The sequence below is a fragment of the Aegilops tauschii genome, chromosome 7 (genome assembly GCF_002575655.3).
Source record: "Aegilops tauschii subsp. strangulata cultivar AL8/78 chromosome 7, Aet v6.0, whole genome shotgun sequence".
In the NCBI taxonomy this organism is placed as follows: domain Eukaryota; kingdom Viridiplantae; phylum Streptophyta; class Magnoliopsida; order Poales; family Poaceae; genus Aegilops; species Aegilops tauschii.
Genome location: NC_053041.3, coordinates 93,350,804 through 93,376,125, shown reverse-complemented (window position 1 = coordinate 93,376,125; position 25,322 = coordinate 93,350,804).

The window sequence follows — 25,322 nt, the reverse complement described above, 5'->3', positions numbered from 1 at the left end:
GAATGCCAAGTTTCATGAATTTCAGACGAGCTTTGGATTTACTATAATTTAAAAAACAGGTATCTCAATGTTTGCGACCGAGTGACGCTGGCAGGGTGTTTGACATTCATTCCCATTTCTTGCATGGGACCTAAGCATGCAACCGAGGACACATATTTGAATTTTGGACTAATTTATATGCATTAGAGCACGTACCTGTAGTTCAAATTTGAATTATGCACATGAATGCATAGAAAACTCAGTTAATGTTTAAAAATGTCCAAGCGAACCTCGAAAAATCCCATAAATTGACACAACACTCCTGTTGTTCTATGTTGACACTAGGAAAAAATTTGAAATCGAGAAGAGGCAACGGATATCGTTTCGTCCAGAAAGGTGAAACGTTCCCTACTGAAACCATCACACTTGTTGTGAGAAGCTTATACCCAAACCTGCACCAAATGGGACAGAAATTTTACCACGGCATGTTGATGCCGCTCCATGATAGCATGCCAAGTTTCATGAATTTCGGACGGCTTTTGGATTTACTAGAATTACAAAAGCAAGTACGTCGACGTTTGCCGGAGAGCCTCGGTGCTGTGGTGTTCGAAATTCATCCCCATTTCTTGCATGGGACATAAGGATAAACCCATGGACACATATATGATTTTACAACCCATGTTGGTGCACCGGAGCATGTGCATGTAGTTTAATTTTGAATTGTGCACCTGAAAAGGCTCGAAAACCAATTTAATGTATAAAATGTTCAAACGAACCCTGAATAATTCCAAATCTTTTACGACACACATATAGTTGCATGTTCACTTCAGATAAAAGGTCTAGCAATTCAAACACCATCCATTGTCTTTGTGACCCCATTATGTAATTCAAATCAAGATGAAAAATCAAGTAGATCCCACATAGTTTATTATCACCAATCGTGTGAGATGGAGTACAAAATGTCCTGGAGCACCATCGGTGTATAGTACGCCTATGGCTTACGCGAGAAGGTGCATCTGCTACAGTCCACAGCCGGTGTGTCAAGCACACTAGCTCGCTCCCCAAATATCATTTCACTATTCAATCGTCGCCGGTGAAAGATGGGGACGTGGACCCGCATCGTGAGGGCAACTTCGGCGGCCCACTCCGGCGAGAGCGCGGCCGCAGCCACCATGCGCGTGCTAACAAAGTGCATGAGCGCGGCCGCAATCTGCGACCGGGCGGCCAAGACAGCCCAAATGGCCGCTGTTCACTACAAAAAAAAGACACTTCCGTGATGATACGTGTTTGTCACAGTAGGTCACGTTTTCTGTCATGCATGTACATCCATGAAAAATTTATGACAGAATCAAGTAGTCATTCCTATGCTGTCGTAGAAGTGTTCCATGATGTTACCAAAATTATCATCACGGAAGTGTCCACTTCCATGACGATAAATCACGCGTCATGGAAGTGCTTTTGTCAAGGGTGACCGACACGTGGCGTCCACCGTAACGGAACGCCGTTAAGCTATCGGGTCCAGTTTTGGATCCGATAACCCGCTAACAGCTCGGACCAATGAGGATTTTCCACGCGTAAAATTCTCATTGGCCGGAGGAAACACGTGTTGGCTAACCGTTGGGATAGATGTCGTCCATTCATTGGACAGGAGGCGCCTATGATAGGTCGACACGTGGCACGGCCCAACAGTGCCCATTCCAGTGAAAAAGGCTGGCCCAGTAAAAATTAGCAGGCCGGCCCATATAAGGCCTACTTGTGTCAGGTCCATTTAAGCGCACGGCCCATAAGAGATGTGCCAATTCGGCCCGTCAACGGCCCGTTAAAGATTTGACACCATTGCAGCCCATCGTCAGTTCGAGCCCGTTAACAGCCCGCTATATATTTGGGCTCGATATCGGCCCGATGTGATTTCGGCCAGTTAACGGCCCATTCAAGGGATGGGCCAATTTTCAGGATGTACATCTTTCGGCCTTTTAGCGACCCATTTAAGTGTTGGGCCAATTTCCGGCCCGGTGTGTCTTTCATCCTGTTGACGACCCATAAATGAGTTGGGCCATTTGTAGTCGGACCTTAGTTTTGGCCTTTTAGCGACCCATTTAAGTGTTGGGCCAATTCCCGGCCCGGTGTGTCTTTCAGCCTGGTGACGGCCCACAAATGATTTGGGCCATTTGTAGTCGGACCTGAGTTTTGGCCTTTTAATGGCCCATGCTCTTCATGGTCCAATACGAGCCCGGTTTCTCTTTCGGCGTGCTAAAGGCCCACAACACAGTTGGGCCATTTACAGTACGACCTGACTTTTGGCCTCTTAGCGGCCCATGCTCTTCATGGTCTAGTACGAGCCCGCTGTCTCTTTCGGCCTGCTAAAGGCCCACAGTATAGTTGGGCCATATGTAGCCCAACCTTAGTAACGGCCTGTTAACGGCCCGTGAAATCAAATGGGCCCACCTGTTGCCCGCTTCGATGTCGGCCTGTTAACGACCCGGGAGGTAAGAGGGCCGACCATTAACTTTCGGCCTGATAACGGCCCATTAACTTAATGGGCCCACTAAAGTTCGTACATGTCTTTAGGCCCAATTAGATAATCTGAGCCCATTACGACGAGCAATTATGCACAGGACGAAAACCGATCAAGCAAAGGTACGGCATACAGGGAAAAATGTTGCACATCCATCATATATTACAGGAAATTACATCCACCGGGAAATCAAAGATTGATGCCAGTGCAAATAAATGAAAAGAACCTAACGATCTACAACGTCACAATTTGCAACCTCAGCGCAGATGACGCCCATAAGCATGTGGGCAAGTTCTTGCTGCTTTGCTACACTGTCTCTGGAAACATTGATCAGTTGTTTTTGCGCATGAATGTGCACCTCTGATTCCTCCACCATTTCCATCATTGCTTCAGCCATTAATTGGTTCAGAAACATTCATCTTTTCTGTTGCATTCGAGACAGAGGAAACTGAACAGATTCAGATGGCGGTTTTGGCAGGCTTGTATTATTCATAGTGGAGAGTGTCTTGACCACTGCATCATAACATAAATTAGGAGGGGAACTGAACAGATTAATCAAGAGTTATTGCCATATTACCTGTCCTAGATTTATTGGAAAGAAACAGTGGGGCTGCCTTGCTGTTTTTAGAGTTTGTCTTCTTATCTTCAGCAGCTTGCGCCAAATTAACACACTAGCATTGCTATCATTGGCCAGGTCAGATAATAGGAAAGCAACATTGACACAACGAACGTTTGGGCAACCAGACCACACACTACTGGAATCTGGCAATTTGCCGTCTGCCACCTCTTTGCCATCCGCCAGCTGACGACAAAGAGCCTCTTTGCCGTCCGCTTCCACAAAGCGGACGACAAAGAATGTGCAGATGGCAAAAATTCTATTTGCTGTCCGCTGTTTATTTGCTGTCAGCCAGCTGACGGCAAAGAGCTAGAAGGTAGATGGCAAAGGGCCAGGTGGGCCCAACAGGGCACGGCGTGGCTAGGTCAGGTTCTTTGCATGAAGAGACGTGGGCCATCCCTAAACGGCCGCCCTCTTTGCCGTCTGCTAGCAGACGGCAAAGAAGGCCCACTTAACGGGCCGAGCCGTCTCCCCTCTCTCTCTCTTTCTCTGTCTCCCTCCCGCGCGCCCGCCTCTCTCCTTCCCCGCCGCTCTACCGCCGCCGCCCGCCAGCCCCGCCCCCCGGACCCAGCCCCCGCCGCCGTCCATCCCCCCCGCCCCCGCGCCCCGTTGCCCCGTCGCCCCGCCGCGCCCCGTCGCCGGAGAGGCCTACGCCGGGCCGCCCCGGTGCCGGACCCCTCCCCGCGGCCCTGCGCCGCCACGCCCCGCTGCCGCCCTCCTCCCCGCGGCCCCTACGCCGCCCCGCCCCACCGGCCGACCTCACCCTCCACCGGCGATCCCCTGCAGGTTTGTTCTTCCCCCCTTTTTTAGTTTATTTTTTTAGTTTCTTTAGTTTAGTTTCTGTTTTTGTTTTAGTTTAGTTTTATTTTCAGTTTATTTTTATTTTTATTTTATTTTAGTTTAGTTTATTTTAGATTAGTTTTAGTTTTAGTTTGGAAGAAGAAGAGGAGTAGAAGGAGGAGGAGGAGGGAGGAAGAGGAGGAGGGAGAAGAAGAAAGAAGAAGAAGAAGAAGAAGAAGAAGAAGAAGAAAAAGAAAAAGAAGAGAAGGAAAGGAAAAAAGAGGGCGCCCAGGGACGAGCGAGTTAGGGGTTCCTCGGTGTCAGTGGACCCCTAAATAGCAAGTATCGTTGGTGCGAGATACATGTGGCCATCGGTGTCGAATACTACATCCATGTCCCACAAGTGACGCCGACGTCCGGCGTCCCAAAGCAACTGTTCTCGGTGTCGATGGCGGTCGAACACCATTGCGAATTTGTCTGGCAGCCTCTGCGATGACGATTAAAAGGCAAGTGTTGAAACTTGAAACACCCAAACTGAGTCAAGTTGGTTTGGTTGTATGAAATTTAAAACTTGGATTTAATCCTCATCGCAGAGGCTGCCAGACAAATTCACCAAGGTGTTCGACCGTCATTGGCCACCGGAACTATTGTTGCGGGACGCCGGGCGCCGGCTTCACTTGCGGGATGTGGATCTAGTGTTCAACGCCGAGCGCCACATGTATCTCACACCGATGATACTTGCTATTTAGGGTTCCATCGACGCCAAGGACCCCCTAACCCGCTCATCCTGTTGTAAAAATTTAGTTAGGTCGATGGAAGAAACAAAATTGCTATGTTATTCATCTTTTGATTTAAATGTGCAGTTGTTTCGTCGCTGCGAGGGTCTGGTGTTCGACGAGCTCTGCCCCTGCGTTCGTTGGTGAGCACAAATGACATCTCCTCCTCCCCCCTTCATTTTCTCTGTTCTGGTCTTCGTGCCGATGAAACTTTCTAGCTATAGGTGTCAATCATTAGTATGCGTAACCACTATGCGTCTCCCATTCGAAAGGGTTACATCTATAATATGCATGCATTTGCATATTTATAATCGTGATTCTTTTGAATTGTCCAACGTTATCCATGGACAGCCCGAGTATGTGTAGATTGGGTTCGTTTTCCCATATGCTCTGCTCCGGATCCGATGCAGAATTTCATCAGTGCCTCCCTATTGTTCTCCGGGTACACATCCTCTCTGCTTATTGCCGAGACGTGTATTAGGAGAACAGCGGTGAGGTGTTGCCAAAATTTTGCGTCGGATCCGGAGCAGAGCATGGGAAAATGAATCCAATCTACACATACTCGGGTGGGATTAGGACTTATCTTTATCTATTAGCGTGTAGGTTGCATGGACGTAATAAAACTGACAAACTCCATTAACTGATGGATATGGTTTGCTTAATTCTGTATATATTTCTTGTGTGTCCAGTAGGAAGTCAATATGAGTGATCGTGCATGGATGTACACCGGTTACACTAGTCAGAAAGTTTGGACCAAGGAATGGTTAACAACAACAAGGGGTTTGTTAGAGCTGCATTTGCAAATGGCCAGGAATTTAGCTGGTGCCTCTGTGCCCGTTGCGACAACTATAAAAAGAGGGACGAGCTTGAAATGAATAAAGACCTACAGAAATTTGGTTTTACGCCTGGTTACACGGTCTAGACATTACATGGTGAGTCTGCCCAACGTGCCATAGCTGAGGTGGTTCGTCGTCGCAACGACGAGCATGGTATCGGGACCGCAGACATGGTGCAAGACTTTGACGATGCTCGGGACTCGGACAAGGAGATGGAGGAATCTGCAAAGGCCTTCACTGAAATGTTAGAGTCCTCAAAACATCCTCTCCACGAGTACACTGAGCTTTGTCAGCTGGATGCCATCTCACAAATAATGGCTTTGAAATTTCAACTCAACTTGGGCAGAGAATGCTACGATGCGATGATGACAGTATTCAGACGATTTCTACCCAAAGGCCATGTGCTACCTCCAAACTTGTACCAGTCAGACAAAATCCTCCATGCACTTAAGATGCCCTATGAGAAGATACATGCCTGTGAGAAAGGATGTGTCTTATTTAGGCTTCAGTATGAGGACTTGAACTATTGTCCCATTTGCAATTCTTCCAGGTATGTTGTGGTAGACAACGGTATGGGTGAGAAGACGCAGACCAAAATACCCGTTAATGTTCTTCGGTATATGCCAATCGTACCAAGACTTCAACGTCTTTTCATGGTCGAAGAGACGGCCAGACAGATGACATGGCACAAAACGGGCAAAAGAACCGAACTAGATGCAGATGGGAATGTGATGATGGTGCACATATCGGATGGTGAAGCGTGGAAGCGCTTCGACGCACTACATTAGGAAAAAACGGCAGATCCAAGGCATCCTCGAGTCGCCGTCAGCACAGATGGGTTCAGTGTGTTTGGTCAGATGGCAACCCTATACAGCTGTTGGCCCGTGTTTGTCATTCCACTCAATCTCCCCCCGGGCAGATTATGCAAAGAAAGAACATTTTCCTGACGTTGATAATTCCAGGGCCCAACTATCCGGGGAAGAATATGAATGTGTACATGCAGCCTCTTAAGGACGAATTGCAAGAAGCTTGGGGTAATGGGTTCAATACATATGACGCCTTTAGCAAACAGAACTTCATAATGCGTGCCTGGTACATGTACTCGACGCATGACTTGCCGGGGTATGCGCTATTCGTTGGCTGGTGCGTGCTTGGAAGGTTCCCGTGCCCCACATGCAAGGGAGCTCTTGAGTTTCGTTGCCTGACGGCAGGGCACAAGTATAGTTGCTTTGACTTGCATAGACCGTTTCTACATCCTGGCCATAAGTTCAGGAAAGACAAGAAGAACTTCATCAAAGGTAGAGTTGTCAAACACTCTGCACCACCTGCGTTGACAGGCCAACAGACCCTAGATCAGTTAAACGCTCTCAAGCCAGATCCAGAGCGTCCAGGGTATTTCAAGGGGTATAATAAGGAACACGCCTGGACTCACAAGACATGCTTCTGGGATCTGCCTTACTTCAAAGACCTCCTTTCCCACACAACATCGACGTGATGCACACTGAAAAGAATATCGCCGAAGCCATTTTTGGTACATTGTTCAACATAGAGGGGAAATCAAAGGATAATACTAAGGCTAGAGTCGATCAAGTGGAGCTATGTGATAGACCGTTACAAAACATGAAAGAACCGAAAGGAAAGGGGAACTGGACGAAGCGAAAGGCATGGTTCAAACTTGGAAGGCCAGCTATGAAGGAAATTATTTTGTGGGTGAAAATGCAGTTGATGTTCCCCGATGGGTATGCAGCAAATCTAAAGAGGGGTGCGAGTCTTCAAAAATTGAAAATATTTGGTCTAAAAAGTCATGATTGGCACATATGCATTGAGCGGATAATGCCGGTGATGTTGTGTGGCTTCATCCCTGAGGATGAATGGCTAGTACTGGCAGAGCTGAGCTATTTCTTCCGTGTTCTTTGTGCGAAAGAACTATCACCTGGCCTCCTAGAAGAAATGGAACAGTTGGCGCGGGAGTTGATCTGCAAGTTAGAGAAGATCTTTCCGCCAAGCTTCTTTAATCCAATGCAACACTTGATTTTGCATCTCCCGACCAAGGCACGATTGGGGGGGCCTGTGCAAAATCGTTGGTGCTACTCAACTGAGAGGATGCAGAAGACGGTTCGAGAAAAATGTAAAAATAAACGTAGAATAGAAGCATCGATGGCGGAGGCATTCATCACTGAGGAGGCGGCAAACTTCGTGACAGCACACTACGAAGCCAAAAATCGTCATTTGCATAATCCGAAGCCTCGGTACAATGCTGACGAACCTCAAAAGGGTCAATCCAACCTCAGCCTATTCAAAGGGAATCTCGCACTAGCCGGTGGTTGGAAACCAGTAAGGTTGGATGTTGAAGAATGGCGGACCATTTCGCTGTATCTCTTCAACAACCTAATAGAAGTGCGGCCGTACATCGAGTAAGATCTCGGTACATTGTTTCACAACTTCTAATTCCTTTGAACTTCTCTTATTCTTGGATATTTGATGCAGTCGATACGTCGCCATATTCTCGTATGGAGCAGTGATCCAAAAGGATTCCGTCGAAGAGTATGAGCTTCTGGCAAAACAAGGAGCCGAATATCCCGGTTTCATCTCTTGGTTAAAAAAAAGGTAATTTCCATTAGACCCTTTCTTTTCTTTGGCTAATTTGCGACTAATGCAACAATCCTTTCGTATTAAACTTGTAGGCTAATTCAGAGATTATGGATGCCGAATTGAGACAAGTAGCTAATGGTTTTGACTATAAGGTCAGTTCATTTGACAATACGACATCAACGGTTATCGCTTTCGTACCTATGGCAAAGAGCTATCTATGGCTGACCGAAAGTCTACAAATTGTTGTGTCTCAGCTATCGGCGAAGGAGGTATCGAGTAATATTTAAGAGTTGAAGCAATTTATGAACTTGAATTCTATGGTGAAAACCCACCAAACATCGTAGTCTTCAGATGTTGTTGGTTCCAGCCGAGGGAGACTAGAAGGACTCATGAACATATAGGGCTAGTCAAAATCAAACAAAGCACCCATTTGGATGTTCCCGATGTCTATATTACGGCTCAACAGGCAACCCAAGTTTTCTATCTACCGTGGGCCTGTCAAAGTGATCCAAATCTCAGTGGTTGGGACGTCGTTTATGAAGTGCCGCCACGTGTTAGACCACCTCCCCCCAATGAAAAGGATTATGAACCTCACATTAACCAAGACACATATGACGAAGGAGAATTCTTCCAAGAAACACGTCTTTCCAAAAAATGTTTCAAGAACCGCTCTACTCCACCCCAGAACATTGAAGTAGACAACGATAGTGAATCCGACTTCACCCCTGAGCCAGAACAAGAAGAGCCGGAAGAAGATGAAGTTACTGCTGCAGATGACCTGTCAATGCTTGAAGGATTACGTAAAGGTGGCCTTCCACATGATGATGCATTTATTAATGATGATGATGAGCACGTCATTATCGATAGTGATGATGATGATGCTTTTATTAATGATGATGACGAGCACGTCATTACCGATAATGATTATTAGGTATTCAAACTTTTATGTTGTACTTGATTTATAAAGTTATTTGTATGATTGTATGATTTATATAGTTGGTATTTATAATTTTCTTACTTTGTATGATTGTTTCTTATACATAGCGCTATGGTCTTGATTTTCGTCCCGGTCAGCCCTCACCCGCTTTATGATTCGGATGTGGTAAATTCTCTTTCATAACTATTTGTTGCATTTCGCATTTATGACAATTATGGCCATCAAGTTGACATAGAGATATTTTAATCTAGGAGGTATGTGAACTGGAATTTGAAACGGACCCTCTTGTCGAGAAGTTAAATTTAGTTGAAAAAGAAAATGAGTATTTGAAAGAAAAAATTAAAATAATTGAAGAAGAGAAGATGACATTGGAGTTGTATGTTGCCGATGTCATCGATGATCACAAGATGAAGATGAATGCAATGCGCTTGAAGATGGATGCAATGCGCTTGAAGCTTAAGAAGATTAGAAAATATGCCATTGATAATGAGGCTTGGTATCATTATGCCGTTGGATCAATTGTTATCTTAGTTGCGATCTTCATCACATTTTTTGTGATGAGGGTAAGTTTTCTCTAGTGTTTTGCTTTACAAATGGATACTTAGCTTATTTTCCTCCTAAATGGCATAATTACCTAAGTTAGATAAAAAATAAGCTATACTTAGCTTATTCAATTCATTTATGACATACTTAGCATACTTAGGTAAAAATTGGCATGATAATATTTGTTAGCTCCAAAATGATATAGACTTAGCTTATTTTTCTCGAAAATGACATAATAACCTTACTAAGCTCCAAAATGACCTATTTACCTACCTTATCTCTAAAATGACCTACACTTAGCATTTTTACCTAGCTTAGCAATAAAATGACATTTTTACCTACCTTAGTTAGAAGAAGAAGAAGATAAAGAAGAGGAGAGGAGGAAAAGAAAGAGAAAAAAATCTTCTTCTTCTTCTTCTTCTAACTTTCAACTTTCCCAATTTGCAGATTTGCTTTACATGAGGAAGCTTGGATTCATGGAGTGTACTGTTCTTTTGGTTCTTCCTTGTTGTTTATGAAAACTTGTTTGGATATGTATGTCTATATGGATATGTTGTTGGAAACTTGTTTCTGGTTATGTATATATGGATATGTTGGACTTTGTTGAACTATGTTGTTGGATTGGATGAAATATGTTGTTGGACAAGATGTTGGATATGTTGGATTTGTATGCATGTAAATCTGTGTTTGAAACCATGTCTAATTAATGGGATTTAAATAAAAACAGGGGATATATAGCCTCTTTGCCGTCCGCTAGCAGACGGCAAAGAGGACACGTGGCAGTCACCTATGCAAACTGGGAACACTGGCTGCCATTTGGTCATTTTGCCATCTGCTGGCAGACGACAAAGTGACCAGCTATGTCGTCTGCCAGCAGACGGCAAAGATTCAAACCTCCTTGCCGTCTGCTAGCGGACGGCATATCTGGACACGTGGCAGCTTCCCAGTGCTGCCTAGCTAGGCTCTTTGCCGTCTGTCAGCGGACGGCAAAGAGCTTTGACTCTTTGTCGTCCGCTGGCAGATGGCAAAGAGCGCCGTTAACCCCTAACAGCTCTCACGCCACCGCACTGCCGTCCGCTATCTTTGCCGTCAGCTGGCCTCGGATGGCGAACGGCGTAATCCTTTGCCGTCCGTTTCTAAGAAGCGGATGGCAAAGAAGGCCTTTGCTGGCACGTGGTCATCCGGACAGTTTGCCGTCCGTGATCTATGCCTTTGCCGGCTGATTCCAGTAGTGACACCAGCCTACACCAAATTAACACAATATGGCATGGCTATCATCAGCCAGGTAAGGTAATAAGAAAGCAACATTGACACAATGAATGAATGAATGGGCAACCAGAGCAGCACTACTATTAAGTAATGTGCATGATATGAGATAGTAAACTCATGCAGCTCAGTATGCAAAACTACCAGGCAGTTTTCCTTACAAAAATCAGCATTGTCGCCTTTAATTATACATTTTGCTACAACTAAATTTAGATCAGATAAAGGTTGGATTCATGCCGATTAACAAAATACATGCTAATGTAAAAATATAGTGATATTCAACAGGTACTTACATCAGCATTGGAGCACAGAGAATTCCCGCAAGATAGTTTCCTCGAATACGATCCTAGTGCAGAAAGTCTTCTATCATTTAAGCTTATTTTCTAAAAGAGAGATGGGTAAGAAACATGTAGAAAATATGATCAGAATTCTATAAAATTTCATGATGCGAGGATACGCACACGCTTCTTAGAATGGAGTTGACATATTTTTGCTGGACTGGAGCGGACTAGTTCTTTGGCCACTGGAATCTGCTTATTATCAATGGGAGTCGGGTTTCTCTGTCCTGGAGCAGTATCTATGAAAACCGGGGTTGGTTTATTATCTCCTGGCATTTGGATCATTTGCAAAGACCTGGTTTGTAACCCTTCAGATTCTAACATAGACGTCTTCCCCTTGCATGCCTTATATAGAAGAATGGTGCTTCAATTATAAAACATGCTCCAACAGAGATGGAATAGGTACTGAAGAATAGAAAGGCATGACATATTGACATGTATTCCCTCCATCCGGAAATAAATGGATGGGTCTAGGCGTATTTCAGTTCTAGATACATCCAGTTTTATCCATTTCTGCGACATGTAATCCGGACGGAGGGAGTATGATGTAAGAGCTAGGGATACGATAGGACAACAGTGTAAAAAAACACTACTTGAATGTAAAACTGCATGCTAGCGGAATACATACAGAAAAACACTAAAGCAACATATGCGTGTATGATTGGGAAACTAAGATGGCATCGCAAGAGACCACTAGAACAACACTTCAATGTAAAAAAACATGGTATGGTAGACAGATGAAGTACATACTGATGAATAACAATGCATAAGATATTGAGAAGCATGATGTCCAAACTAAGCATATGGCATTGCGACAGAGTAGAATGACAGTACTTGAATTTGAAAACATGTTATCATGAATGGAATAGGTAATGAAAAACAGGAAGGCATGCCATATTTACATGCATGATCAGCAGGCCAAGCACAAGGCATTGCAACAGAGTAGATGCACTCCAGGACATTATATGCATGTTGTACCCATATCAAGGGCCAAGTTAGAGCAAGGACCTTATGGGGTGAATAGGATTCATCATCTTTCTGCAAGTCCTGTGAAGAACTGCCTTTACATGTTCCATCATATTTGGTATCATTGACGTCAAGTTTGTTGGCCGTTACATTGCTTCGTGAGGTTCTTGTGGATAAATCAGTGTGTGCAATTATATCTGACATGCATGGAAGACAACTAGTAGTTAGATTTATGTAATGAGTGCCTGTAGGAGACGACATAAATAGTAGGACTGGGGTTAACTAGCAGCAACAGGTCTAAAAAACTAAAGGGAGAACAGAGATGAAAGATACAGAATATGTATCCTTTGTACTTGAGATTAACTAGATGGCACACAAAAGTATTAAGGAACAACATAGGTTATACTAGAAGTGGTATAATACTATAATCACCAGCCTGTGGGATAGCATTGGCTGATGGATGATAACTATGGTACAACGTTACCTAAAGAACAAGTCTCTTAGCTGAACTATGGAACAAAGTTAACTCCTGAACAAGACCCGTAAGAGATCAGCATGAATATACAGTGAAATGTGATAATCTATTTTCAATTCTTAGATGAATAACAAAGCCATAAATGTTGCACACAAGTAAGATGAGGGTACAACCTATCTGGCCGCCACCCATAGGAGTGAGCATCATGTGCTGACTTGTGGATGGCCCTGCAGTTGTTGTGGCTGTCCATGTCGGGCATGCGCATTCGATGGAGGGAACTGTTGAGTGGGGACTATAGCTCCCTTCTGTTGCATGCTTCCCTTGCTGGAGCAGCTGCGGTGAGTCGGAAGACGGTGTGGCTGAAGATGCAGAAAACGCATAATGTTAAGAACGACACATCTCTTTGATCTGATGAAATACCTTAAGAGATCAACATCAAGGTACGAGAGTGGTCACACGTTTGTTGACTGAAGACTAAATTGGGTTCACATGATCTTATTTTATTTTGGTACTGTCCGATCTACGCCGGATGGCTTGATGGCCGTCTTGTGCCTCCCGGCTGACACTGTTCGGAATCTTCCCCGAAGAGCTAGCTATCACCGGTAGAGCAGCCTGCCTCCGCCGTCCGTGGCCCCGACCAAAACCCCGCTCCCCGCCCCACCGCACTACCGTGGTTGCGCCGCCCCCGGGTCAATCCACAAAGACTCGCCGTCATCCAGATCCGGCGACGGCAGTACCTTCAACCCACGCAACTCTAAGATAGCCATCTAAGCGTTGCTTCTGTGGCGAACTTGCGCCCCCGCACCCTTATGTTAGACAACAGCCAACCGACAACCTAGGAGCTGCGCCGGCTCGAGGGGTGCTGCTTCCCATTGGGAATCATTTGGCCCAGAATAAAAATTCAGACAAGTGACGCCTAAATAAAGTGATTTGAGATGAGGGTGCGACCTATCTGGCGGCCGGCAAAGTAGGCAGCTCCAGCTGCCTAGTCCGTGAGGCCGGCGTGGTTGCAGTGTCTACCGGCGGCAGGGAAGTAGAGATGTCGCGATGGTCGACGGCTACGGGGAAGCAGCACCGGGGCTCTGGACGGGTCCAAAGTTGGAGCCGCTCCGGCTCCATGAACAACGGCGGGGGTGAGTCAGCTCTGGTACGGTTCACGCAGCCGTCGTCGAGGCAGTTCCGGCAGCACGGAGTAAGAGGCACACGGCCCAGTGCACGACGGCAAATGGACAGCGTCTCCGGGATTAGAGAGGAGGGCGGCTGTGAATTTGGTGCGGTGGGGGCGCCATGGAGGAGGGGCTGAGGTTTCGCGGCTCGGGAGAAGGTGATTTGACACCCACGAGGTATGAATGGGGAATTGGGAGGGGGAACCATGTATTACGGACGCATTTGTCTGAAATGTGGCCGGAGGAGTTACAGTTCTACCCCTGCCTTTAGGCTTCTTGGCTTGGGTCTGTGTACTGAGGGTCGGGGATAGTAGAGTAACTTTGCTTCTCCCAAATAGTGGGCGCGAGCGATTTCGGGCGAGGAGGGCGTGTTTTGAAATATACTGGGCGCGAGCGATTTCGGGCGAGGAGGGCGCGTTTTGAAATATAGTGGGCGCGAGCGATTTCGGGTGAGGAGGGGGTGTTTTGAAATATAGTGGGCGCGAGCGATTTCGGGCGAGGAGAGCGTGTTTTGAAATAATGGGCGCGAGCTATTTCGGGCGAGGAGAGGGTGTTTTGCCGACCATGGATTATGAATTATTCGGCACATGTCATTTCGGCCGAGGAGAAGGCGCGCTTGGATGAAGTTACGAACCTACCCTCGATGTACAACGGGCCAATTGATGTGTGTCCCACATAGGCCGGTAATTTCGCGTCTCCCATTTATTTGCTCGGGCAAATTCCACCGAGCAGAGGGTGTTTAACGGTTCATTCAAATTTTTGGAGAACGAGCATCCACGTCTACCTTACCAAGTCGATTCGAAACAAATTTTGAAATATTAGCTTGCCACTTCTTTTTTAGATGGAGAGATGATGCTCGGGAGTAATGTGTTTTTACATGCTCGTTGCTAGCGATTTACTATATGACAAATAGTTGACCCACTCAAAAACGGGAATCAAACCCAAAATGAAATATCTCGATTCAATGAAATAGCTCATTCACCAGGTCAAAATAGTGAACTAAATCCAAAATTAAACACCTCAATCGAGTAGCATGTTGTACATTATTATAGTACTCCATGAACATGTTGATAGTCAAATTAATGAACTTGTTTGATATACGCATATCTCCGTTCATGTGTGGATTTCAGACAACATGTTCTCCAATTTAAAATTTTGAATGCAAGTTTATATCAAAACATGGTTTATATCAGTCTTTGATGCATAAAACGCGACCTCCCCCTCTCCCGGACTCCTGCTCTCTCTCTCTCTCTCTCTCCTCTCTCTCTCTCTCTCTCTCTCTCTCTCTCTCGCCGACAATCTTCAATTCTGTCGCACGCATCCAACACACAAACCTTGTTGGTCCCTCTCCCTCTCTCTCCGTCTCTCTCCGTCGCCCTCTCTCTCTCTCTTTGTGTCTGTGGGGGGGGGTCTTTCTAGTTCGCATGCATATATACTCCCTCTATATGTCTCTCTCGCACACTATGTATGATTCGCTAGTCCAAGCTAAATATCTTGGGTGCACTCATTGGATGCACACAAATTCCTTGGCTCGTTGCCTGTAGCTCTCTCACGCACCACTCTGTCGCCTCAGAGCTTTTCCATCTATCTCTCAAACTCTCCATCTACCTGGGTCACACATAAACATGCATATCTCACTCGCACTCGATAGACCCATCTAAAACTTTATCTCTCTCCCTCGTTCTCTCTCCATCTCACACGCACACACACACAATCTCATGCCTAGGCAAGTATGATGGTCTCTCACTCAAATGTAGGCACACGCAGTCCCCCCCACCATATATGTATATGACTAGCTAATCTTATTCTCCATCACAAACATGTGCATGGTCTATCTCGATTTCTCTCGGGGCATCTTTCTATCTCGTACGCACCTCCCTCGATCTCCCACCCATATAAGTCCCCTCACGATCTTGACGGGATCTCTCTATGACAAACACACCCTCTCTCCCTCCCCATGCGTCCATGTTCTCCATGTGTCCCTCTCGGCCTTTGTTCCTTGTTGTCTAGACCTCTATTGGACATGTGCTATAGGGGTGTCTCTCTCCGTTGCAAACAATCACGCACTAGCTATCTTCGTGTATCTCCTCACCTCGCTTTTCTATCTCGGAGATGCATGCGTGATATGTTTGCATAAGAAACGAAAAAACACACACTCTCTCTAATTTATCGTTTGTTGTCCCTTTCTCTTTCACACACATACTCTTTCTGCACACTCACTCATTCTCCTTCACACGCACTTGACCTCTCTCGACTTAGGCACTCTCTTCGGTCCATAGCATATAGATTTATTGAAAAGTCAAACATCACAAAGTTTGATCACGTACGTGGAGAAAAACATTTACATATAGAACGCCAAACATATACCATTAGATTCATCATGAGATGCAGTTTCGTATGATGTATCTTTGGCATTGTAGATATAAATAACATTTGTGTAAACCTGATCAATGTTTCCAAAGTTCGACTTCTAATTTTTTACATGCACTGCATTATCGAGCGGATGGAATATCTCTTTCCCCCTCTCAGCTATCTGACGCATCACTCAGCCTTATTGGGGCTCCTCTATATCTCTCAAACTTTATATCTCCCTGGTTCACACATACACATGTCTCGCTCGCGCTACATATAGACCCATCCAACACTCTCCGCCCTTGTTCTCTCTCTATGTGACACGCACCCCCCTAAGTACCATAATCCCTCACTCCATCATAGGCGTACACACCCCCCTAAGTATAATTATCTCTCACTAGCCATCAGGAACACACGTATTGTCTCCTTCAATCCATACGTCTATCTTCATATCTCTCGGGGTATCTTCCATCGCGCACACACCTTGTCACTCGATCTCCCACCCATGTAGTCCCATCACGATCTCCAGGGGATCTCTCTATCACAAACATACACTCTCTCCTCCCCATGTCTGCATTTTCTCCGTATGTCTCTCCCGACCTCTCTCCCTTGCTTGTCAGATCCCTATTGGCCACGTGCTAGGGGTCTTCTCTCTCGGTTGCAAACAACCACACACTATCTCCTCACCTTGCTTCCGTTGTCGAAGATGCATGTGTAATATGTTTGCATAAGACACACACGCCTTTTCTCTACTTTTATCGTGTGTTGTCCATGTCTCTTTCACACACACACACACACACACACTTTTTTCACTCACTCTTTCTATTTCACACACACTCTCTCTCTTACTCTCTTTCTCTAGTTAGGGACTCTCTCACGTCCATAAGAATATGGATGTTTTGAAAAGTCAAACCTCAGAAAAGTTTGACCAGGGATATGTGGAGAAAAACATTTACATCTGGAACGATCATTAGATTCATCACAACATGTACTTACTTCATACTATCTTTTATCTTTGGTATTGTAGATATAAGTAATTTCTTTATAAACTTGGTCAATGTTGCAAAAGTTTGACTTTAAAAAAAGTGTTGGCACTACATTATCGAACGGAGGGAGTAGCTCTTTCTCTCCGGCATATATGGAGTATCTCTCACGGGCCTGCCCTCTCACTCGAACTCTCTATACCGATGGATTATACGCTCATCGTGTCAGCGTATAGCTCCATATATTGTTTAGTTGACCAGTCAACCAGTCCACATGCTGCCTTGTCAGCTCGTGTTCTATATCTTCATGTGCTGGCCCATGTGGCAGTGGGTGAAAATAAATAAACTAGAGGCCCATCTGACACGCGGTGAAGTAAACAAAGTTGAAACCACTCGGGGTAGCACCCTGCACGCTAGTAAACTGAGGGCCCATTGAGGACACACTTCTTTCGCGTGAAGGACTGACTCGCACACAATTCACCACTACGCGGCGGCATGCACAGAGGGACGGCAAGGCAGCCAACAAGTGGAGGCGGCTCGAGCCAAAACAGCATCCGGCGAGCTGGACTTCTTCCGCAGCCTCCCCGACGACATGCTGCTCGTCATCATCGGCCTCCTCCCCACCAAATCTGCCGTGCGGACCGCTCTGCTCTCCCGGTGGTGGCGACCCCTCTGGCGCCGCGTCCCCCTCAACCTCACCATCGACAGCTCCCTCTGCGACGGGGATTGCAAACGCATTGCCGCAGTCTCCAAGATCCTTTCATCGCACCCTGGCCAGCCAGACGCCTTGACATCCGCATGTTCAGTACCAACTGCAAGGTCCAAGCCATGTTCGCTGAGTGGTTCTTATCCCCCGCCCTAGATCAGCTCAAGGAGCTCAGCTTTGAAGCTGGACGATGTCGCTCTCTGTCGCCGTCCGCGCTCCGCCTCACGCCAACGCTGCGCCGCGCCAGCTTCAGCTCCTGCTATCTTCCCCAAATTAATGCCGCGCCCGCCCTTCTTCTCCCTCAACTCAAGCAGCTCGACCTCTTCGACGTTGGCATCTCGAAGCAGGCTATGGAGCACCTGCTCCGCAGCTGTACTGCGCTCGAGTACCTTCATCTTGAGCAGATCCACGGGTTCATTAGCCTCCACATCGCCTCGACGAATCTCCGGTGGATTTTTGTGTCTAGCTGGCCCCACTACAAGACATCAATTGGGAAGAGATCACTCTAGCTGTTCCACGTTATGGTCATTGAGAATGCGCCTTTCCTTGAGAGATTGCTTGTATCTGATCTAGAAGGTCCAACAAAAATCTGGGTCAATGACCGTGCCGAAATTGATAGTGCTGGTGTACTCGTCTGCAAAATTCTCCGAACTCTTTATTGAATCCATAATCATTCAGGTACATCACTCCTCTTCTTCTCCATCTTCTTAAAATTCACATTTTTAAATTTCTTCTTGATTTATTTACGACCGTCTTCCAGAAAATGATTCCCACAAGCTTGACCCAGTCTATGCGCACAGTGAAGATCTTGGCAATAAAATCTATCGGCCCCAATCTAGATCAACTTGTTGGATTCCTTACATGCTTTCCGTGCATGGAGAAGCTACTCATGGAGGTGAAACTTCTTTCCTATTAGTAAACGGTAATCACAACGTAGCTCAATTTTTTTCATAATTTTCCCAAATTACGATGACAAGTGTAGTGTTCAAAATTGCATCTACGCACTGCACCGAAAGAAATATTTTTAGTATTTTTTCTCGCATGATCACGGACTGAGCTTCAGTGACATAACAGCAGGTGCAGTTGCGTCACTTACATGTGGGCCAGATGCCTCTTGGGCCCACATGCCAGTGACCCAACTGCACCTGCAGTCAAGTAACTGAAGCAGCGTCCCGTGATCACCTGTATCGTTTTTGTTGTTGTTGTACTACTATAGTAGCCTAGGCCAGTCATAGTGGAAAGTAACTTAGACTAGTAACTCTATGGTTACCCTAAGAGCAAGTACTACCTCCGTCCTGGTTTACTCTTCCTATTTTGTAGTATCAAAATTTAACCATAGATTTAACTGACAAAATGTTAATGCATGTCACTAAAAATTATATCGTTGGATTCGTATTTCAACATAATTTCAAATGGTATAATTTTTGGTGACATGCATTGGCATTTTCTTAGGTAAATCTATGGTCAAAATTTTACACTAAATACGAGGTACTACAAAAGTGGGCTATAACGGCCCTCCACTATGTAGGCCAAAACACGTGCCAAATTCACTTGTGCCCCAATCTGGATCACGTATTTTGCTCCGGTGCCAAATTAACTCATGCAATGAAAAAACACATGCGTGGGAGAGAGAGAGGACTCAGGCAATAAAAACACTTGTTTGGGAGAGTGAGAGGCTGGTGTCGTTGGTTTGATTGATTTGTTTATACATGTGGGTCTGTGTGCACAGCGGTGCCAACTCTCTTACATCACGAGAGCAGTGCCAAAATCTTTTGATTTGACATCGATGCGTATTATGTGGCATACTTTTGAGAAAAATGGCATCAGCCACATAGTGGAAGGCAACAACTGCCCAAGCTCTTCACGTGCTCCTAGGTAAATGAGAGGAAAGAGAAAGAGAGAGAGAGAGTGTGTGAAAAAATATCACTAGCCAGCCAACCCTATCGTATGAGCGAATGATATTGGTACCTTTTGATGACACGGCAATCATATACCGCAAGCTGCTCTAATATGTTCTCTTCTTTTGTAGATAAAAAAAGACCCGAAAGTGGAAAATGTGTTGCACTATAACAATCTCATCGAATGCCTTGATCACCATACAGAAATTGATTTGATCGACTACCTGTTGGGGAACGTAGTAATTTCAAAAAATTTCCTACACACACGCAAGATCATGGTGATGCGTAGCAACGAGAGGGGAGAGTGTTGTCCACGTACCCTCGTAGACCGAAAGCGGAAGCGTTAACACAACGCGGTTGATGTAGTCGTACGTCTTCACGATCCGACCGATCAAGTACCGAACGCACGGCACCTCCGAGTTCAGCACACGTTCAGCTCGATGACGTCCCTGGAACTCCGATCCAGCCAAGTGTTGAGGGAGAGTTTCGTCAGCACGACGGCGTGGTGACGATGATGATGTTCTACCGACGCAGGGCTTCGCCTAAGCTCCGCAACGATATTATCGAGGTGTAATATGGTGGAGGGGCGCACCGCACACGGCTAAAAGATCATGTATCAATTGTGTGTAGAGAGGTGCCCCCCTGCCTCCGTATATAAAGGTGCAAGGGGGAGGCCGCCGGCCTAGGAGGTAGAGGCGCGCCAGGAGGAGTCCTACCTATGTTTGATCATAACAGGGAGTAGGACTCCCCCCTTTCCATGTTGGACTAGGAGTGGAAGAGGGGAAGAGGTGGACGGGAGGAAGGAAGGGGGGGCGCCGCCCTCCTCTCCTTGACCTATTCGGACTGGGGGGAAGGGGGCGCGGCCCTGCCCTGGCCTCCTCTCCTCTCTTCCACCTAGGCCCACTAAGAGCCCATTAAGTTACCGGGGGGTTCCGGTAACCTCCCGGTACTCCGGAAAAATCCCGATTTCACCCGGAACACTTCCGATGTCCAAACATAGGCTTCCAATATATCAATCTTTATGTCTCGACCATTTTGAGACTCCTCGTCATGTCCGTGATCACATCCGGGACTCCGAACAACCTTCGGTACATCAAAACATATAAACTCATAATATAACTGTCATCGTAACTTTAAGCGTGCGGACCCTACGGGTTCGAGAACTATGTAGACATGACCGAGACACCTCTCCGGTCAATAACCAATAGCGGAACCTGGATGCTCATATTGGTTCCCACATATTCTACGAAGATCTTTATCGGTCAGACCGCATAACAACATACGTTGTTCCCTTTGTCATCGGTATGTTACTTGCCCGAGATTCGATCGTCGGTATCTCGATACCTACTTCAATCTCGTTACCGGCAAGTCTCTCTACTCGTTCCGTAATACATCATCCCGCAACTAACTCATTAGTCATGATGCTTGCAAGGCTTATAGTGATGTGCATTACCAAGTGGGCCCAGAGATACCTCTTCGACAATCGGAGTGACAAATCCTAATCTCGAAATACGCCAACCCAACAAGTACCTTTGGAGACACCTGTAGAGCACCTTTATAATCACCCAGATACGTTGTGATGTTTGGTAGCACACAAAGTGTTCCTCTGGTAAACGGGAGTTGCATAATCTCATAGTCATAGGAACATGTATAAGTCGTGAAGAAAGCAATAGCAACATACTAAACGATCGAGTGCTAAGCTAACGGAATGGGTCAAGTCAATCACGTAATTCTCCTAATCAGGTGATCCCGTTAATCAAATGACAACTCATGTCTATGGCTAGGAAACATAACCATCTTTGATTAACGAGCTAGTCAAGTAGAGGCATACTAGTGACACTCTGTTTGTCTATGTATTCACACATGTATTATGTTTCCGGTTAATACAATTCTAGCATGAATAATAAACATTTATCATGATATAAGGAAATAAATAATACTTTATTATTGCCTCTAGGGCATATTTCCTTCAGTCTCCCACTTGCACTAGAGTCAATAATCTAGATTACATAGTAATGATTCTTACACCCATGGAGTCTTGGTGCTGATCATGTTTTGCTCGTGGAAGAGGCTTAATCAACGGGTCTGCAACATTCAGATCCGTATGTATCTTGCAACTTTCTATGTCTCCCACCTGGACTAAATCCCGGATGGAATTGAAGCGTCTTTTGATGTGCTTGGTTCTCTTGTGAAATCTGGATTCCTTTGCTAAGGCAATTGCACCAGTATTGTCACAAAAGATTTTGATTGGCCCCGATGCACTAGGTATGACACCTAGATCAGATATGAACTCCTTCATCCAGACTCCTTCATTTGCTGCTTCCGAAGCAGCTATGTACTCCGCTTCACACGTAGATCCCGCCACGGCACTTTGCTTAGAACTGCACCAACTGACAGCTCCACCGTTCAATGTAAATACGTATCCGGTTTGCGATTTAGAATCGTCCGGATCAGTGTCAAAGCTTGCATCAACGTAACCACTTACGATGAGCTCTTTGTCACCTCCATAAATGAGAAACATATCCTTAGTCCTTTTCAGGTATTTCAGGATGTTCTTGACCGCTGTCCAGTGATCGACTCCTGGATTACTTTGGTACCTCCCTGCTAAACTTATAGCAAGGCACACATTAGGTCTGGTACACAGCATTGCATACATGATAGAGCCTATGGATGAAGCATAGGGAACATCTTTCATGTTCTCTCTATCTTCTGTAGTGGGCGGGCATTGAGTCTTACTCAATCTCACACCTTGTAGTACAGGCAAGAACCCTTTCTTTGCTTGATCCATTTTGAACTTCTTCAAAACTTTGTCAAGGTATGTGCTTTGCGAAAGTCCAATTAAGCGTCTTGATCTATCTCTATAGATCTTAATGCCTAATATATATGCAGCTTCACCGAGGTCTTTCATTGAAAAACTCTTATTCAAGTATTCCTTTATGCTATCCAGAAATTCTATATCATTTCCAATCAGCAATATGTCATCCACATATAATATCAGAAATGCTACTGAGCTCCCATTCACTTTCTTGTAAATACATGCTTCTCCAAAAGTCTGTATAAAACCAAATGCTTTGATCACACTATCAAAGCGTTTATTCCAACTCCGAGAGGCTTGCACCAGTCCATAAATGGATCGCTGGAGCTTGCACACCTTGTTAGCTCCCTTTGGATCGACAAAACCTTCCGGTTGCATCATATACAACTCTTCTTCCAGAAATCCATTCAGGAATGCAGTTTTGACATCCATTTGCCAAATTTCATAATCATAAAATGCGGCAATTGCTAACATGATTCGGACAGACTTAAGCATCGCTACGGGTGAGAAGGTCTCATCGTAGTCAATCCCTTGAACTTGTCGAAAACCTTTCGCAACAGGTCGAGCTTTATAGACAGTAACATTACCTTCAGCGTTAGTCTTCTTCTTGAAGATCCATTTATTTTCAATGGCTTGCCGATCATCGGGCAAGTCAACCAAAGTCCATACTTTGTTCTCATACATGGATCCCATCTCGGATTTCATGGCCTCAAGACATTTTGCAGAATCTGGGCTCACCATCGCTTCTTCATAGTTCGTAGGTTCGTCATGGTCTAGTAACATAACCTCCAGAATAGGATTACCGTACCACTCTGGTGCGGATCTTAATCCGGTTGACCTACGAGGTTCAGTAATAACTTGATCTGAAGTTTCATGATCATTATCATTAACTTCCCCACTAATTGGTGTAGGTGTCGCAGAAACTGGTTTCTGTGATGATCTACTTTCCAATAAGGGAGCAGGTACAGTTACCTCATCAAGTTCTACTTTCCTCCCACTCACTTCTTCCGAGAGAAACTCCTTCTCTAGAAAGGATCCATTCTTAGCAACGAATGTCTTGCCTTCGGATCTATGATAGAAGGTGTACCCAACAGTCTCATTTGGGTATCCTATGAAGACACATTTCTCTGATTTAGGTTCGAGCTTATCAGGTTGAAGTTTCTTCACATAAGCATCGCAACCCCGAACTTTAAGATACGACAACTTTGGTTTCTTGCCAAACCATAGTTCATAAGGTGTCGTTTCAACGGATTTCGATGGTGCCCTATTTAGAGTGAATGCAGTCGTCTCTAAAGCATAACCCCAAAATGATAGCGGTAAATCAGTAAGAGACATCATAGATCGCACCATATCTAGTAAAGTACGATTACGACGTTCGGACACACCATTACGCTGTGGTGTTCCGGGTGGCGTGAGTTGCGAAACTATTCCGCATTGTTTCAAATGTAGGCCAAACTCGTAACTCAAATATTCTCCTCCACGATCAGATCATAGAAATTTTATTTTCTTGTTACGATGATTTTCAACTTCGTTCTGAAATTCTTTGAACTTTTCAAATGTTTCAGACTTATGTTTCATTAAGTAGATATACCCATATCTGCTCAAATCATCTGTGAAGGTGAGAAAATAACGATATCCGCCACGAGCCTCAATATTCATCGGACCACATACATCTGTATGTATGATTTCCAATAAATCTGTTGCTCTCTCCATAGTTCCGGAGAACGGTGTTTTAGTCATCTTGTCCATGAGGCACGGTTCGCAAGTACCAAGTGATTCATAATCAAGTGATTCCAAAAGTCCATCAGTATGGAGTTTCTTCGTGCGCTTTACACCGATATGACCTAAACGGCAGTGCCACAAATAAGTTGCACTATCATTATCAACTCTGCATCTTTTGGCTTCGACATTATGAATATGTGTGTCACTACTATCGAGATTCATTAAGAATAGACCACTCTTCAAGGGTGCATGACCATAGAAGATATTATTCATATAAATAGAACAACCATTATTCTCTGATTTAAATGAATAACCGTCTCGCATTAAACAAGATCCAGATATAATGTTCATGCTCAACGCTGGCACCAAATAACAATTATTTAGGTCTAAAACTAATCCCGAAGGTAGATGTAGAGGTAGCATGCCGACCGCGATCACATCGACTTTGGAACCTTTTCCCACGCGCATCGTCACCTCGTCCTTAGCCAATCTTCGCTTAATCCGTAGCCCTTGTTTCAAGTTGCGAATATTAGCAACAGAACCAGTATCAAATACCCAGGTGCTACTGCGAGCATTAGTAAGGTACACATCAATAACATGTATATCACATATACCTTTGTTAACCTTGCCATCCTTCTTATCCGCCAAATACTTGGGGCAGTTCCGCTTCCAGTGACCAGTCTGCTTGCTGTAGAAGCACTCAGTTTTAGGCTTAGGTCCAGACTTGGGTTTCTTCTCCTCAACAGCAACTTGCTTGCTATTCTTCTTGAAGTTCCTCTTCTTCTTCCCTTTGCCCTTTTTCTTGAAACTAGTGGTCTTATTGACCATCAACACTTGATGCTCCTTTTTGATTTCTACCTCCGCTGCCTTTAGCATTGCGAAGAGCTCGGGAATTGTCTTATTCATCCCTTGCATGTTATAGTTCATCACGAAGCTCTTGTAGCTTGGTGGCAGTGATTGCAGAATTCTGTCAATGACGCTATCATCCGGAAGATTAACTCCCAGTTGAATAAAGTGATTATTATATCATGACATTTTGAGTATATGCTCGCTGACAGAAC